General features: G+C 36.7%; 1 long non-coding RNA gene across 1 annotated transcript in view; it reads right to left on the bottom strand.

Annotated features, from left to right (window-relative positions):
- Window positions 1-9,226, bottom strand: part of LOC112647616 (uncharacterized) — a 32,358-nt gene extending 23,132 nt beyond the window's left edge. Inside the window, exons 1-2 of the long non-coding RNA XR_003128383.3 lie at window positions 9,203-9,226; window positions 4,190-4,252 (exon numbers count right to left, since the gene is read on the bottom strand). This is a non-coding gene — a long non-coding RNA (uncharacterized LOC112647616). The remainder of the gene's footprint in view (window positions 1-4,189; window positions 4,253-9,202) is intronic.
- Between the last annotated feature and the right edge of the window lie 5,536 nt (window positions 9,227-14,762).

Consider the following 14,762-nt stretch of genomic DNA (forward strand, 5'->3'; position numbering starts at 1 on the left):
CAAGATCAAGAGTGGCATGCTCTATTGACTGAGCTGCTAGGTGCCCCTCAATTCCTAGTTTTCTTTTTCACTTCGAAGTAGGATATTGGGAAAATTATCTTTTGGTGGGGAGTTATCATATGATGGAAAAGGATTTGTCAAATCCACTGGGATTCAGACTTTCATACATTTCAGCTGAGAATCAGAGAGTCTAATTGCATATGATCCTTGTGCAACCAGCTGAGATGTTGGAAAGAACTAGTATAATAAAATTAAGTGCTATCTACTGAATATTCAGTCTGTGTCTTTTAGCTCCTAGATTCATAGGTGTGGGTTTATTTTATGTCTTGTTTGTTGATGTTGTCTGTTGCTTAGGAGAAATATGATTTTTCCCTAACACCAAGTGTTACAGTTACAGGTAGAGTGGGGGAAGGTAAATTTGCTTTTGATGAATTCAGGGAGTAAGTGATACAATGAAGAGTTATGTATATAAAAATGATAGGAATAAGGAGTCAGAACCCCAAGTTCATCTACTTAGTTGTTATTTGAACTGACTTAGTACACTTTAATCTCAGTACTGAGGAAGTCATTTTGACTCTGGCTTTCCACCCCCCTAACCAAGAATCATTTCTTCTCTGCTCCATTGGCATGGATATTACTGTTTATTGGTGTGGTAGCTAGGCTCCAACATGGTCCCCAATGATCCCTTGCCTCCTAGTAATCATGGCCTTATATAGTCCCCTCCCAACATTATATCAGCATTGGTTTGTGTGACCAATAGGATATGATAGAAATAACGGTATGTCACTTCTGAGGTTACCTCATAGAAGACATTGTGGCTTCTTTCTGCCTTGTACTCTCTTGCATCCTTCCCTCTGGGGAAGGCAGCTGCGAGCTTATGAGATACTCAGCTCTATGAGAAGACCACATAGAATGGAACAGATGTTTTTGCCTTCTGCCAACAACCAGGGAGGAAAACCAGCTTTCTGCTAATAGACCTGTGAGTGAACCATCTTGGAAACGAGTCCTTTAGTTCTGGTTAAGTTTCAGGTGGCTGCAGCACTGTTGGGCTGTATGAGAGATCCTGCACCAGAGCCCCTTAGCTTAGTCACACTCAAGATTCCTGAACCCCAAAACTGTAAGATAATAAATACTTGCTGTTTTGAGATGCTAAATTTGGGGGATGATACATTACACAGCAGTAAATAACTATACAACTCACAAAAGTTGAACATTCTCAATTTAAAAACAATTATAATAAAAATAAATGTAGATGTTTTTACTATGAGATTTGACCCTTGGAAACAAACACTGTATCTGTATGTGGCCTACATCAGTATTTTCATTTTATGAAATAGGAAACAGGAATAGAAAGGTCAAATGATTTATGTTGGAGGAGTGGTGGAGGCTAAAAATTGAAACATACTTTTTTTTTTTTTTCCATTTCTCTTTGAACTATGGTTCTGTTAAAATACAGGTAAAGACTAAGTCCAAAGTGAGACCAATAAATCCAAACAAGAGACTTATGATTTGAGGACACTTTCATTTAAAGAGAAGTTTTCTGAGAGCTCTTTGTTGTTGTTTCTAAGATCTTATTTAAGAGAGTGAGAGAGAAAGAGAAAGATGAGGGGGAGGAGCAAAGGAAGAGGATCTTTTTTTTTTTCTAAGATTTTATTTATTTATTCATGAGAGACACAGAGAGAGAGAGAGAGAGAGAGAGGGAGGGGGGCAGAAACATAGGCAGAGAGAGAGAAGCAGGCTCCATTCAGGGAGCCCGATGTAAGACTCGATCCCGGGATTCCGGGATCACGCCCTGGGCTGAAGGCAGGCACTCAACCGCTGAACCACCCAGGCATCCCAAAGGAAGAGGATCTTAAGTAGACTCCACGCTGAGCATGGAGCCCCGTGCGGGACTTGATCTCACAACGCTGAGATCATGACCTGAGGTAAAATCAAGAGTTGGGTGTTTAACTGACTGAGACACCCAGGCACCTCAGCTCTTGTTTGAATATTAAATTATTTCAAGTGGTCTGAGTCATTTTATCTTTACATGCAGGTCAATTATGCCACTTTCAATTAATAAATGTGGAGGGGATTTCAGTGGATGATTTAACTCTGGCCTCAATGTGAATTTTTTTTTATCAATTCAGCAAACATTTGTCAAGAACACCACTGCTGGCCAGAGGATACAAAGATAAATAATAAAATACCTTGGCTTATGAATAGCTTATAGGTTAGTGGTAGGGAAGATAATTTCAATAGTGTGGGAAGAGTTCTGATACAGGATTCTTTTTTTTTTTTTTTTTAAAGTATTTATTTATGATAGTCACACAGAGAGAGAGGCAGAGACACAGGCCGAGGGAGAAGCAGGCTCCATGCACCAGGAGCCCGATGTGGGATTTGATCCCGGGTCTCCAGGATCGCGCCCTGGGCCAAAGGCAGGCACTAAACTGCTGCGCCACCCAGGGATCCCTGATACAGGATTCTCAGGAAACAGGCAGATGTAGAGGAGGTGTACTTAACCCAGTTTGGGAATTAAGGGATGACAAAGGACTTTCTCAAAGGGGTACAAGACACTTTGTAGCATTTTGAATCTGTCTTGGCTGCTTTCTAGACACTTGGGAGTGTCTAGAAAAAGAGTAACAATATTGTATGCTGCCTTCCTATTATCTTTCATATATGGGTAAGGTGGTCTTTATTTTTGAGCTCTGCTCACAAACCAGAATTCAGCAGGTTCTTTGATTCAGAGGCTGCTCAATGCCTGGAGGTGCTGCTGGTGCCTATGGTGGATGCTAGGGGCCAGGTGGGGATACAAGAAAAAGGGAAGAGGGGGCAAAAGATAAAAAGAAAGAGACTGGAAGAAATGAAGTGGGAGAGAAAGAAAAGAGAAGGAAATGGAAGGATTAATAACTATGGTTTGTTGCACACTACTAGCCATTGTACTAAGTGCTTTGCAAACCTGATTTTGGTACTCACAATAGCCATATGAGGTGGCTGCTGGTAGTATCTGTTTTACTGATTAGGATATTGAGGCTAAAAGATGGTCATTTGCTAAAAGTTACACAGCTAGTAAGTAGCAGAGCTGTGATTTGAACTCAGGTCTGACTTCAAAATCCAAACTTCCAAATCCAACACTCCTAACCATAATGCTGGGAAGGTAATATATTTACCTGCTGTGGTGTGAGAGAGGGTCACCATAGACAATCGCGACTGCTCCAGGGCTGGCTCTGGGATTTTTTTTTTTTTTTTTTAAGTTTGTAGACAAGTCTTTAACAGTGAAGATCCCTTAATTGGATTTGCCTGTTATCCAATATTGCACACCACATCGCATGCTGTGCTTCAGTTCCCTACATGAATCAGTTAGAACCTTCCCATTTAGTCTAATGAACCCTAATTTCAGACAAAGGTAACTGTCACCTTTTGTTTCATCCTGTGCTTTTATTTTTCAAATACCAGAGCCGACCTCTGAACTCAATCTGCACTTGCCTATTGATGCATAAATATCTATAATATCACAGTAAATTAAATTCTATTTTAAAGGGTTTCTATTTAACAATCTGTCAGAACTTTCACAGTATTTGATTTCTGGTCTCCTCCGTCCAGTGACAGGTTTATCTCAATATGGCTTGATTAATGAAACCTTTTATTTGGTGTAAGCACACCTATTATTACCATAATCTCTTAATGCTTGCTTAGGCAACATTGAGGTCTGGCAGCAGGGACTCTCAAAACTTCTAGCTTCTTTAGCTCTACCAGAACATTGGGTGAGATTAACGGGCCGGGAGACTGATGCCCTCCTAATGGGGAGCATGGTAATGTTAGTGTCAGCTAAATGATATAGCACTCTGTCTCAGAGGCTTGGCCAAACTCCCTTTCAACCTCTAGGGTTTAAGAAATGTTTCTGACTTAGTCCCAACAAATCCGCCTTCCTCTCCATTGCTACCTTGTCCTTGCATGTCAGTCACTGGGGGGCGTGGCTGACAGCTCCCTTGGTAGCCCGGCAATTGCAATGTGCACTGTGCAGCTGAGAAGTGGGATGAAGTCTAAAATAAAAGAATATATTGAAAAAGAGTGTCTTAATGAAGCCAAGGGGCCAGGCACTAATAGCTCTTAAGAAATAGAAATGACTTTATGATGGATATTCCACAAGCAACCTTTTCAGAGAAGAAGAGTGCAATTGAATTATGTTTTGTTCCTGACAAGTATTTACCTCGGAGAGGAGCTGCCATTACTGCTGGATTACCTCCTTTGCGTCCTACATGCTTCCGATGCCCTGCGAAAAAAATATTTTGGGTTTCACATAGATTCAACGCTGTCACTCTGTTTTACTTTGCTATTAAATATTTAGTAGCGTTAAAAGTGAGACATTGAAAATAAAATGTGAAAGTTGTTTGTGCTGAAGAAACTGTCTTCTCTGCAGGTTTTTTCTCGCCAGTATTTTCTGCACTGGTAAAATGATAGGCTTCTGCTGTATATTATACTGTTCCTTTATTTGTACCCCTGTCTGCCTCTAATACTTAAAACATCTCATACTTTTTTTTCCCCTTTCTCTTTTCAGTTTGTGGTCATTGTGGTTTTAAGTGCAATAGAATTCACCTGGAGAGTTTTGCTGTTTTTAAACTTCCTGAAATAGGAAAGAGAATAAGGTAATATTCATAAATGCGAGTCAAAGTCCTAACAAATAATAAAATCAGATTTTAAAAAAGTGTTATTTCAAAAGAACATATTTTTAAAAAGAGCATGTTAGTTAACATTCTTTGTTCATACTTGAATAATCAGAGGGAAAATAACCCCTGTAAGCAATAGAAAATAGTATTTGCTTATCTAGTGACTGTACTAACTTGATAATTAATTTGACTGAGTTTGCAATTTGTTATTAAATATATATACTTATACAGACTTTAAATTGCAGAAGTTCTCTTCTGGAGTTTCTGTGGTGAAAGGGAAAATACTATAGAAAATATTTCTTTTAAAGTGGTGACATCAGATTTTTATTATTAGTTTAGCTTTAACTGGATTAATTATAATCATACTGAATAAAGTGTGGTTAACTCTACTTTCAAAATTAGATATATGGTTTAAGAAGATCCATGCAATAAAGTAAGGAAGTAGAGAACCTAGTTTAATTTAAAATAAGACTGAAAATCAATCAAATAATTCTCAATTAATATAATTAATAATAAAGATCTTGTGTTCTGTTCGAAAAATACATAACATTTTTATTCATTAAAAATATTCTTTTACAAGAAAATACAGAAACCTCTCAATGAGGTACTGAGTGGAGGATTATTTTAATTCTCCAACATGTTTCTCAGTTTTTAGTTTATTTCACATCATGCTTTTTAACCTTCGACAACAAATATTGTTGTACCATGAAGACAGCAAATCCAAACAATTACATATGTAGTCCAAAGGCATACACAAGAAAATCAATATTTGACATCTTTGCAACTCCCTCTTTGCAGTAGCGTTCAATAGCTCTTATTCATTATACACTTATATCTCTTTCAGATTCGCCTTTGTCACTGGAAACCCATTTTTTTTTCTCCTTTGACTTCCACATAACTTCTTTGCCCTGTACTTTTACAGATGCCTTCTGGCTATAAATACTAATGAAATCTCTTTGCTTAATTCAATTTTGCTGGTACACTTACAGTTATGACCTAACTTTCCCACGAGAGAGACTGATTGAACATTCCACTACCTTATGGATGGGAGCAAACATTCTTACAGAACTGGACTGACAATTTCCATAATTATAGAATTCACAGCCTAATGACCTTAAAAAACAATAAAAAGACTCTTGTTAATTCCATTTCTGTTACTGACATTCAAGATATTTCATTTTTCACGGGACAACAAATTTACTTTTTTATTTTCTAAAGAGCAGGCTATCCTTTCCCCCCAGATTAAATTTTCTGAATATTGAAGTATTCCATTGAATATTTAGCATTTCTTTGTCTTTTAAAAGTTAGAATATTTATGATCCTTAGAATGCGTTTGACTGATTTATAGCAATCAATTATAAGAGTACGTTTTCAAATAGCCCTTTTAAAAATGAAGAATAGAATAATTAAAAAGATCACAAGTCCTCCCTTGCATATAATTATTTCATTATTTCATTACAGTGCAGAAATTATTTTTGCTGACTGTGAGCAATTTTAATTGAGTGAGATCTGTGTTAATATACGATAGCAAGCAGTTCTTCCTAAGAAATAAGATCACTAATTGCCTAAATTTTTATTCAGTACAGTGAGTCTTATGAGTCACATTGCAATATAAACCTAATCACTAGGTAGAGTGGGTACAATACTTTTTCTGTAGTATAGATATCCTAAAAGCATAACCTGCCTGCTAATTTATTCCTTCAACAGGTTTATTGCCTTATTAAGCATTTGTTTTGTAGAAAATTCTTAATCTATCCAGTTATCATGAAAAAACTATGATAATGAAACATAAAAATTCAGATCCAAAGTCTACTAAAGCTAGCATAAATAAGCAAAGCTAAAACACAGTATCTTTCGTTCTCTTAAATACCAAAATATTTAGCATCTTAGTACATATTCTGGAAGCTTTTGACTTACAAATAAAGACTGCTCCTCAGATATGGAAATCTTGAGAGTAGGATAGACTGCTATCAAGTAAAGTTAAATTAAATGTTAATAATAAACCATATTCTTGCAAAAATTTAACATTCATCATAAATGTTATAGTATCTTTGGCATATCTAAATATTTTATATGTATCTGAGATATTTTCTTCCCAAAAGAATTTTAAATATATTTATTATTATAAGAGAATGAATAAGTTATAATAAAATCAACCAGAACCATTATCTTAATAACATAGACTGTTTTGATAAAACATGAGTAAACATTTAAAAAATATATTTGTTCTTATGTATAGTTTAATATTGAGTATACTGTTGAGGGTGTAACTTAGATCTTAACCAAAAAGTTCTGTATTTGAGTGTATTCTTAGTTTATATATAATTTTTGAAAGTAGAAACAAAGTATTTGAAAAACTCGATATTTATTCATAAATTCATTTCTCCATTCAACAAATATTTAGTAAGCACTCTGTGTGCTAGAAGTAATTCTAATGTGCTAATGCTACTTTCCTGTACCCTTCCAAGAGAAGTGCTAACATATTTGCGTTCTTTGCTTGGATTCAGGTATGTTTGCTGCTATATGCAGAAGTTGACCAGATTGGTATTAATCACCAATGTAGAAATTACAGAGTTGTTTACAATTCTAATTTCTAGATCAATACTTAATGTGTTAGCAGTGACTAAAACCTTTTGGAAATCTCTAAGAAATGAGTTACTATTGTGAAGAGAACTTTTTTTTTTTAATTTGGAATTTTTTTAAATTGGAGGTCAAGAATTATATGGGTTATAAAGGGTAAAATGAACTATTAGCTATAGAAAGAGACTTTCTCGTGGTAAAGAAGTTCCAGCATAGTGCAGTGGAAAGGTGACATAATCTAGAAGAATAAGAACTAAGCCACCCAGAGTCCTGGGTTCTGCTACTCCCTATTATTAACTAGCTGTAAGACTTTGGGCAAGTCTTGAAACCTCACTGAACCTTGTTTCCAAATCTGGGAAATGTGAATCATAATCTTTACTCTGGCTCCTCGTAGGGATGTTGTCACGATTAAATAGTAGCTTCCTCATTTGTAAATTGAGGGTTGCAATTTAGAGTACTTCTTAATCTGGGGCAGTCTCAGAATCCCTTTGAAACTATGCAGACTTGTGTGTATATATTCATTTGTACATCTTTCTGGGTAGGAGATCTGTAGCTTTTGTCACATTCTCAAATAGGCAAGTGACCCAAAGAAGGTTAAGAAACACTGGATTTGAGAATCTCTAACATCTTTCTACTCTTAAATTCAAATTTCATTCTTCCTCTCTGAATAATATATATGAAAGCACTTTGAAAGACTGCTAAACAAATGCAAAGTATCATTCTCCATCTCTCTTTATGGATCTAGCCTATGTAAAAGTCACAGCGTTACTTGAAAAGGCGATATTATATTATATTGCATGGATTATTGAATAAACATATTGCCTGGGGGAATTTCTCAAATACAGGGTTCAGTATTGAGCCCATAGGAGAGTTAGAGTGTGTCACAGAGGCTTAGAGAAAATAGAAGGAAATCTAGGTGAGAGTGCAAAAATATTTTAACATAGGTTTAGTGTAGTTTAGGGGATCCCTGGGTGGCGCAGCAGTTTGGTGCCTGCCTTTGGCCCAGGGCGCGATCCTGGAGACCCAGGATCGAATCCCACATCGGGCTCCCAGTGCATGGAGCCTGCTTCTCCCTCTGCCTGTGTCTCTGTCTCTCTCTCTCTCTCTCTCTCTGTGACTATCATAAATAAAGAAAAAAATAAAAATAAAAAAAAATAAAAAAAATAGTGTAGTTTAGTAGGGAGGCTTTAAACTAGTAATTAAAATAGCATTAGGCTATTGATGTAGTTCTAGTCTAGATTATGGCACTCCTAGCTATTTCTCAATTTCTTTTACTCTAAAATGATTTTACTAATTCATACCTCACAAGATTTGGGGAGAGTTAAGTTAGTTAGATTAAATTAATGTAGGTGAAAGTGTTTTTTTTTTTAAAAGATTTTATTTATTTATTCATGAGAGAGAGAGAGAGAGAGGCAGAGACACAGGCAGAGGGAAAAGCAGGCTCCATGCAGGGAGCCTGACGTGGGACTCGATTCTGGTCTCCTCGACCCTGGTGTCCTCAATCCTGGTCTCCAGGGCAGCGCTAAACCGCTGAGCCACCCAGGCTGCCCAGGTGAAAGTATTTTTAGTCAACTGTACAGTGTTACACAAAAGCAAGGAGTTCTCCAGTCAGAGGAGGAAATTCCCACTATTCAGGATTTCCTACTGTGGAGGGGAGGTAGGTTAGGGGGGGCACATTGAGTTAGAGTACCCTTAACCAGTGAAAAAAACCTGCAAAGGCAGGGTTGTTTTTTTTTTTTTTTTAATTTTTTTTTCTTTATTTATTTATGATAGTCACACACACCGAGAGAGAGAAGCAGAGACACAGGCAGAGGGAGAAGCAGGCTCCATGCACCGGGAGCCCGACGTGGGATTTGATTCTGGGTCTCCAGGATTGCGCCCTGGGCCAAAGGCAGGCGCCAAACCACTGCGCCACCCAGGAATCCCTAAAGGCAGGTTTTTTATCTAAGAAATAGTTGACTTGGGTTTCAGTTTACCTCTTTTTTTCCTGAATTTGCATCAGAATGGAGTGAAAAGAACATTTGGTTCTAGAACTTGTTTGTCTTCTTACTAAGAGTGAGTCTGAGTTCCTAGATAGAAGGCAGAGATGGGATTTCATGAATTTTTATGTTCACAGCCCTATGGAGGTATTCAAAAAGTCTATTTCATTGAAAGCCCGGCCTAGTTACTTTCTCTAAGCAATGTTTCCTCTATTTGTAGGGATGATAATAATTAAAAAAAAAAAAAAAACAAACACACACACACACACACACACACAAAACCAGGACACCATTTATTGAATACTCTATACCACATACTTTATACATGTTATTTTGTTCTAGCCTCACAGCAACCCTGTGAAATATATCCCCATTTAAAGATGAGGATTCTGGGGCACTTGGGTGGCTCAGTGGTTGAGCATCTGCCTTTGGCTCAGGTCGTGATCCTGGGGTCCTGGGACGGAGTCCCACATTGGGTTCCCCGCAGGGAGTCTGCTTCTCCCTCTGCCTATGTCCTCTGCCTCTCTCTCTGTGTCTCTCATGAATAAATAAATAAACCTTTAAGAAAAAATAAAGATGAGGATTCTGAAGTTCATACAAGATAAGTGACTTAATACTAATATCATAACCACCTTGCAAATTTATTGGAAAGATAAAATTATGTAATGTACTTGATCATACTTTAAAAACTGTTTAGACTATATAAATATAATGCTGCTGCTACTGCTCTTTTGCTTTTTGTTCCTTTTGTCAGCTGCTCTAGCTTCAAAGATTTTTACTTTATGAATAAACAGTCTCCCTATTGAACTAAGAGGATTCTTTGACAGAAGATTTAAGGTACATTGTAACCCAGAAATGCAGATTTGGTCATGGCAGAAAATGGTTATTGCTAGGTTATTTTTGTTTGTTTTTTAATTTTTATTTATTTATGATAGTCACACAGAGAGAGAGAGAGGCAGAGACAAGGCAGAGGGAGAAGCAGGCTCCATGCACCTGGAGCCCAATGTGGGATTCGATCCCAGGTCTCCAGGATCACGCCCTGGGCCAAAGGCAGGCACCAAACCGCTGCGCCACCCAGGGATCCCTATTGCTAGGTTATTTTTTATTTTAATCTTTCCCAGTGATAGACCTATTATGTCACCAAGTAGCTGCTTCTGGGAGTTGAGAGAGCAAAGGAAAAAGAGGAACCATAAATGTCTGATGAGTGAGACCCTTTGTAAATATTTTGCTTGGAGCTCCTCCCACCTTTTCACCATTCAAATAGATTAAAATTTTGAAACCAAGATATTTGGACCTAAAGCTAAGATTCAAGGTTGGAGTATCATCAGTTTTAACTGGTGAGTGCAAAACCAGGAACTTTTGTGGGATCAAGGCCAGGAATTGGCTCTGAATCTCTTGTTTTTTTGTGGAGCTGAGATTCATACTCACTGTAAATATGCAAAATTGAAATAAAGCTTCATAATATAACAAAGACAGATTTATAATTCTAGAAAGGCACTATCTATTAGCCTGTCATTGGAGGAGTGGTGAAGTCAGATTAGAGGAAACTGCTGATTACCATGGAGAGTTACCTTTTATTTCTGACAACTATATTTCTCCTTGGTTTTAAAAATACCTTTTTATGAAGCAATTTGGTTTTGTGCAATTTTTTCTCCTTAAAAAATTTATTAGGCAACCTGGTGGAGGAATTTGATCATTTATTGCACATTTACACATTCACTAATAATGATGGAAGATTTTTTGGTTGTCTAGTTTATCAGAGAGAGATGAACCACACCATAAGAGAGGGTGGGGAATCTGGGCTCAGTGCCCAGGATTTTTCTTTGCTATTTGGATCACTGTGTTTGCTAGAATATCTAATTAATCCCACTTTTGGAGTAATGCTTATTGCTGATGGCCATTGCTGAATTGAAATATTAGGCCATATGTAATATATCTTCAATAAAATTTGGATTTAAAAGCCCTAAATGATGTATATATTTGACAGTACTTAATGAAAACTGACTAAAATAATTCCAGAGAATGGGTAGGCTTACTAGTAACTTCTTTTCATTCATGTGAAAGGAAGTTCAGGATTATAAAATTAAACATAGAGAATTAGCCCAAAATTGAGGGTAGGATTATGCCAATTCTTGAATATATAGGTGGTTGTTGTTGTTTAAGTTTTGGCTCTTCTATTATATCTCTGGTGAAGGCCTTTCCTGAAGTTCTTTAAGACCAGTTCTTTTTGGAGTCCATTTTAGCCATAGTTAGACCATCAAGGGATTCTCTGATAATTCTCTTTTGAGTAATTCAATACATGGCATGATTTTCTCTTATTATTGAACCGATGCCTCAGCAAAGGGTTAGAAGAATTCTGCTGTTTGTAGCAAAAATCTTGTGCCAAGAGCATTAACCTTGAAGTTCTATACACTTTGCAGGTCAGGCAATTACCACAGTTATCCTATTTACTTATTTAAGGATGTGGCAAGAAGAGCTTCCAAAAAATGGGCTGATAAATGTGAGTAGAGGGGAAAAAATCAATTTCTTTTTTTTTTTTTTAAGGATAGATCCGGAACTGTAATGATGGAAAGAATTCTAAGATTCAGTTATAGAATATCTCTTGAACAGGTCAGGACAAATCGCTTGATGTATTGGAGTATGCCTGTGCAGTCAAGAGTGATAGAATATTTGAAATGAAACAGTACTTAAGAATTTGATCAAATCCACTGGTCTTCAAACTTTGTAAAGGCTTGAGTTCCTTTATTTAAACAAAATCTCATATACTTAATATGTAAAACAGGTTTAGAGGGAACTGTTCTCCTTGAAGCTGAAGAGGTCGCACCTGTTCATATGCTTCCTCTTCTTTCCTTCTGAGCTTTGAAAATCAGTCATCTAATCCAACTCTTTTATTCGACAAATATGAATATTCATTTCTAAGAGGAGTGAAGCTACTTGTCCAAGGCTGTATAAATAAAAAATGTCAGGGTTGATTCCCAGACCAGTGCTGTGCTCTATTTACATAACTTTCTACTTCAGACACTCTGCTTCTTGCTTGGAATTTGGAGAAGAGAACAACTAGGGAATACTAGAGAAAATACCAGGGAATACTAGGGAAAAGTAATGTGGTCGGAGTTGTGAAGAAGTGGGTAATATGGATCGCAAATACTGTTCTCTCAGTCTAGAGCTCAACCATTCATAGGACAGGTATTTGTTGATTGTCTATGATGTACAAGGCATGGCTTGAGGCTATAAAGGAAGTACAGAATCCTACAATAGAAGAATGTTGTCTTTATCATTCTTTGCCTTGTATTTTCTCCTTGGATGTATGAACAAAAAAGGGGCACCTGGGTGGCTCAGTTGGTTGAGTGTCTGCCTTTAACTTAGGTTATGGTTTCAGGGTTCTGGGATGGAGCCCCCACTTCTGCTTAGTGGGTGGTCTGCTTCTCCCTTTCCTTCTGTCCCGCCCAGTGCTCTTTCTTTCAAATAAATTAAAAAAAATAAATCTTTTAAAAAAGTGAACAAAATGATAATTTAGAGAATATATATCATATAGTCACTACATAGACATAGACTCTGGAGACAGACTGCCTGCTTTGGAAGTGTGGCTCTGACACCTACCTTGGGCAAATTACTTAACTTCAGTACTTTAGTTTTCTCATCTGTAAAGTAGGAATAATAAATTACTTTCATCATAGAATTGTGAGGTTGGAATATGTACTTATATATAACTTAGAACAGTATCTGGCACATATTAGTAAATACTAGGTAAATCTTAGCTATAATTATGGTTATGATTAACATCTCTTATGTCACAGTGAGAATTTAAGGGTCTCTTCTTTTTTATTTTTATTTTTTTTAAAATTATTTATTTATTCATGAGAGACAGAGAGAGAGAGGCAGAGACATAGGTAGAGGAAGAAGCAGGCTCCCTGTGGGGAGCCTGATTCAGGACTTGATCCCAAACCTGGGGATCATCCCCTGAGCCAAAGGCAGACACCCAACAAGTGAGCCACCCAGGCGCCCCCAATGATCTCTTCTAAATTAGTGTTTTGGTTTTGTATATTACTGTGCATATTATTAAATCATATGGAAATTATATTCTGAATATCTAAATATCTAAGTCACCAAAGCATTATCAATTCAATTCAGTAATCTTCATTTCTTATTTTATAAAATGGTGTCTTTGGGATGCCTGGGTCCTGTACCAGGCTCACCACAGGAAGCCTGCTTCTCCTTCTGCCTGTGTCTCTGCCTCTCTCTGTGTCTCTCATGAATAAATAAATAAAATCTTAAAAATAAATAAATAAAATGCTATCTTTAACTTGTCTTAGTCATTTCAGGTTGCCATCACAAAGTACCATAGACAATGGCCTATAAACAACAGAAATTTATTTCTCACAATTCTTGAGGCCAGAAGTCCAAGGCCAGGGTGCCAGCATGGTCAGAGTGTCTGGTGAGGGCTATCTTCTGGGTTGCAGACTGACAGCTTCTCATTACACCTCACATGGGGGAAAGAGCAGAGAGATGGAACAAGCTCTTGTGTCTATTCTTATGAGGGTACTAATCCTATTCATGAAGGCTTTACCCTCATGACCTAACTACCTCTCAAAGGCACCACCTCCTAATACAATTACATTGGGTCTTTAGGATTTCAACATATGAATTTTGAGGGAACATAATCATTCAATTTATAATAATACTATAAGTTTAGTGATAGTTCTAATACTCTAAGTTTAGTGATCATTCTTGCACTATATATACACACACACTATATATATATATACACACACACTATACATACAAATATATATATGTTATATACTATATACAGTATGATATACTTCAGTTATTCACGATTCCTAAGATACTTTATACATCTTAAATGGGAATCTTGATAATTAGAAATATATGACACTTGCCAATGATAACATTGTACATTACTTATTCTTTTCAATACATATGCTATCTTCTCAAATAAAAGGTAATACTATGGATATAGACAAGGTCATGTATATCTCTTCATGTTTCCAGAGTCTAGCCTTGTATCTTGCACATAGAAGGCAATCAACAGATGTTTGCTATGTCATGAATTCTACTGTTAATGACAGCATCTCTTCTCAATTTTAGTTTTTCTTTTCTAATTTTAAACTGTCAGCCTAATTATAATATCTTCTCTACTAATTTTTCTTTGTTCTGCTGGATCTGAGGTTCATAAATTTGTTGAACCATGAATAAAAGCAAAAAGCTAGCACATGTAGGTAAGAGCCATATGCATTGCTTTAATGAATAGTCAAAGTGACATATGGAGGAGGACTGCCCGATTAATTATTGGGTTTGATGGAGTTGCTGCCTGCCTGAATGAGTCAGTCCAGGGGCCAATTTATAGTGGCAAAATTCTGTGATGGGCTGGTCTGACCAATAAACAAAGTAAATAAATGAACCAAGTTGACTCAGTAGCCCAGATAATTTGCTAGATTAGCATGAAAATATTATATTGCTTCTTAACAAGATTATTTGCCTACTTTTTGGAAGTATGTAGAATTTCATGGTGAAATCCCATTTACATGTATTTTCA

Source organism: Canis lupus, chromosome 5 (assembly GCF_003254725.2).
Source record: "Canis lupus dingo isolate Sandy chromosome 5, ASM325472v2, whole genome shotgun sequence".
In the NCBI taxonomy this organism is placed as follows: Eukaryota; Metazoa; Chordata; class Mammalia; order Carnivora; family Canidae; genus Canis; species Canis lupus.